Below are 4,478 nucleotides of genomic sequence, written 5' to 3' on the forward strand. Positions count from 1 at the left end.
TTAACTTTTTTTAGGGTTCCGTACCCAAAGCGTAAAAACGGGAACTATTACTAAGACTTCGATGTCGGTCCGTTTGTCCGTCTGTCTGTATCCACTTTCCAGGCTGTATCTCAAGAACCGCTATAGCTAGACTTCTGAAATTTTCACAGGTTGTGTAATGTGTATATTATCTGCCGCTATAACAACAAATACTAAAAACAAAATAAATTAAATACTTAAGGGGGCTCTCATACAAGAAATGTGATTTTTTTGCTTTTTATGCTCGATCTCAATAAGGGCAACTTCACAAAATACTCAATTGTATTTATAATATAACTAAGTAAATAATTAAGGGGGGCTCCCATACGGAAGACACAATTTTTGCCTGTTTTTGGTCTATTATGTTACGGAACCCTTCGTGCGCGAGTCCAACTCGCACTTGGCAAATTTTTCTTTTCATAAGTTTGAAGTAACTTTTAAATGTATACGTTTATTTCCAATTACTTAAAAAAGTATAAATAAGTTTAATCACAAAAAGCAATATAGAATGAAAGAATAAAACTTATCGACGAGGATGGGATTCGAACCCACGCGTGCAGAGCACATTGGATTAGCAGTCCAACGCCTTAACCACTCGGCCACCTCGTCATGCTAAAGACTAGCGAAATTTTGCATCACACTTCGACAGAGTATTTAAGGCTCTCTTTTATGAAAATAATGAAAAGCCTTGGCCACTTTGCGAGTTTATTAATAAGTATTTTTTAATTATTTAAGTAACTATATTTCAAAAAAGGTTTTAATATAAGTAAATCACAATATATTATAGGTCTACCAGAATCTGATGGCAAAAAGTGAGAAAATAAATTAACTCTAGCAATACCGGGGTACTTGGAATAAAACATTTTGATCCTTTTTTTCCTTATAGCGTCTTATTCTGTGTGTGAAACATGCAAATATAAAAAATTATCCAATGATCAAGGATATTTTTTGAAAATCTGCCATCAGCCATCAGATCCTGGTAGACCTATACTTACATTCTTTATTTTTTTTTATTCAAGGACGGCGCCGTTCCTAATTTTTAGCAGCTTTTTTATTGCTAACTCATTTATGTATTTGCATAATACTGTATATTATGTGAGCAATAAATATGATTTATTGAGTATTATTAAAATAAAAGCAATACTGTAATTAAAATAACGCGGTGGTAAAATTTTAATGAAGTTTTGTTATTATGGACCTATTATGGACACTATTTTAATGATTCATATTATAAAGTACAAAAATTCAAAAAAATAACAGCAAACTACTAAGGGTGGGTTGCACCAGAGGCGTGGTTAAAGTTAAGGTTATGGTTATAGTTAAGGCTAAATTTAGCTTTAACTTTAACCTTAACTTTGACCGGAGAAATTGACAGATGACAGCTGATCCAACAAGGTATTTCCAATTAGTTTCTTTTTTCGCCACGTGCATTTAAAACCTTTTCGAGCTCTATGGTTATGGTTACATATGGCGTCTTGATGGCGTCCATTTTTAACTTTAACCAAAGATTTGACATTTTGCGTTGTAATTAAAGTTATAGTTAAAATTATAGTTAAAGTTAATTGGTACAACCCAACCTAAAGTTTTCATAGATTCCTTAGATATGAATTAAAATGTACAGTTCCCAGTACCCACACTATAATCAAATTTCTACCTGAACAAAGCTGGACAAGTGGCATTGTCAGTTTGTCACTGATTATACATAACTAAGTACACTGATTGACATAAGTCAAACTCAAATCCCGTACATTTTTGACTTGTAACTTCGCAGTCGAAACAATGTAATTTGACTTTACTTCATTTTTTTTTCATTTTTTACCTTTAGACTTAGGGCCTGTTTCACCACTTCCCGATAAGTATCGCATAGGCTATCCACAACTCAACTTGACAGATAAAGTAGTATAGGAGTAGTATGGAGTATCTAGCTGTCAAATAAGTTGTGGATAGCCTATCCGGCACCTTATCAGAAAGTGGTGATAGATCCTAGGCCCTTAGATCCCTATTAAGTAATAACAGAAACTCACGTGACTGGTGTTTATAAAGATTTATGACCACACTAAAAGTCTTCAAAAATTAAAAACATAATACAACAAAACAAAAATTTCGAAAATCGGTTCACAAACGGCGGAGTAATCGTAGAACATACACAAATAAAATAAAAAAATATATCCACAGCCGAACATATAACCTCCTACTTTTTGGAAGTCGGTTAAAAATAAAACACCATGTTACGTATTGCTTTAACTGAATAAATTAATATGAACTTTAATGTCTAGATAATTATTGAAACGAATTAAAAGATGTTAATGATATTATGAATTCGCTAACTAGTTTTTGGGGATCCCCAAATGAAAATATAAAATTCATTTTAATTATTTTTAAAACTTTTTAAAAATGAATTAATATACTTTATGATTAACTAGCTTTACTAACTTTCACAGAAAATGTAAATAATTTTATCATACGATTTTTTTTCTTTAAATTTTTCCTTAGATGTATTTCGGACAATAAAAATGGACACTTTTGTGGCATCATAATGACTCTACTACAACTCCTCACGTAAGCCCATGATGGGCCAATACAAACAAGATCACGTAGAGCTGATATTAGTCTAACAAGGGCTACGATCCACGACCATAGAGATCCACGACCATCCTGGTAGACCTATAGCTATATGTATGCTTAAGGCCCTTAAGGGAGATTCCGTAATTTACCGTATTTAGAGCCTTATAAACTCATAATTTGAAGGTTACAAAATTATAATAAATATACAGCCATAATCTTCAGTATATCAACATTCCTTTCCCCGTTTTAAATTTTCTATTTTTGTTTATTATACTCATGATATTAAATATTAGCTTCCAAAGTAATACCAACTTATTAAAATTGAAGCATACTTTCAGCATCTCCCTAGTATTTACAAATTACGTTTATTTGAAACATACGACAATAGATAGACAATAATTTCATTAACTACAGTCTGTCAAAAAAGTTGTGAAATTAAAAAGTGGCAACATCGTAGTGATCCCTTTCAAATCAATCTAGAAAAAAGGGATGACACTATGATGTTGCCACTTTTTAATTTCATGACTTTTTTGACAGACTGTACATATTCCCCGTTTTAATTTTTTTAGATCAACTTTGAACTAAGATAAGTAAAAAAAATAGGATTTTTGTGCGATCTCGGCGTCAAGGTCGTTTGCTCGGGGGATGGCCTTAATAAGATGCTATATAATAATTAGAGTTTTGCAATCAATGGTTATAAATTGTAGCCTGACGTTGAGAACGACCTTCATATTGTAACGAAACCCGCAACATCCAATAAGACTCGCGCTTTGCTCCGAATTGCTATTAGAACTGATCTAACAAAATATTTAGTTTGAATCGTAAATTTGACCTTTTACAATTAGTCGTAAGTATAATATATTTATTCACCATTCATATTAGAAACTAGTAGTTATATGGATTGGGCATAGTTTAAAAAAATTAGCATATCGCTATAAAATATTGTTTATAACGTTGTCTTTTATAATATAACGAACTTATATCATAAAATATGTTTTAAATATATTTTATCAAATGCACATCTTTTGCTTTTTATGTGTATCTTTTATTACTGGTATGGTTAGTTGGTACCTAGCAACGCTCTATGTGATTGAATCGGTACATAGCCTACGTACATAGCAATTACACCTTTTTTTTTTTTTTTTTTTGGATGGGAAATGCTCCTACGCATTCCGCGGGGGACGGGGAAATCCTGCCGCGGATATGTGGGACTCTCTGCGGTCGGCAAGGTGGTAAATTGACCGCAGCTCTACCCACTAAAACCCGTCCGTGACTTCTCCTCCGCTTGGCGCTGAGCCCCTGGACCCGCCTGAGGCGAAAACTGCAGCGGCCCAGTTAACGGCGTCTGCTTTCGCGCAGATACTCCGCGCGGCAGTCTGCTGCCGCCTACTCCGGGAGAGCTGCCCAAGGCACCGGGCGCTCTACGTCCGAAAGGACTCGTGCAATAGGCAGCGGGTTCCCCAGCCCGTTGCCCGAGTCCTACATAGCAATTACACCTAGGTTTAGATTTGCAATGTACTAGTACGGAAAAAGAAAAAAACATAATTTTATTGTTATTGTGAAACCCCAGTCTATGACTCAAGTTAATCCATCTCTAGACTTGGCTTGAACAAAGCCTTTCTCAATAGTAGAGCTTTAATTTAAATTTAAACATAGCACCTAGGGCTCTTTCCACGTTCTGTTACTTACTTTCGATTCATTCATTTTGTTTCGCGTATAAGCCTGGCTGGCGTGAGTATAAGTTTATCATAAGACATCAATTTTAGTAATACAAAGTTTATTTAATTGCATACTTCACGCACAACAATATAACCCTAATAACAATATTCATAAAAACTTAAAGAGATCGTTTATTTTGCATTTTATGTGATACACGTTAATTCACATCAGCGGAG

The 4,478-nt window shown here is 34.1% G+C and overlaps 1 non-coding gene across 1 annotated transcript; it reads right to left on the minus strand.

The window, feature by feature from the left end:
- Positions 1 to 545: 545 nt before the first annotated feature.
- Positions 546 to 627, minus strand: Trnas-gcu. The gene has a single exon. It is a non-coding gene; the product is annotated as a tRNA-Ser (tRNA).
- Positions 628 to 4,478: the final 3,851 nt, after the last annotated feature.

The sequence above is a fragment of the Aricia agestis genome, chromosome 8 (assembly GCF_905147365.1).
Source record: "Aricia agestis chromosome 8, ilAriAges1.1, whole genome shotgun sequence".
NCBI lineage: Eukaryota > Metazoa > Arthropoda > Insecta > Lepidoptera > Lycaenidae > Aricia > Aricia agestis.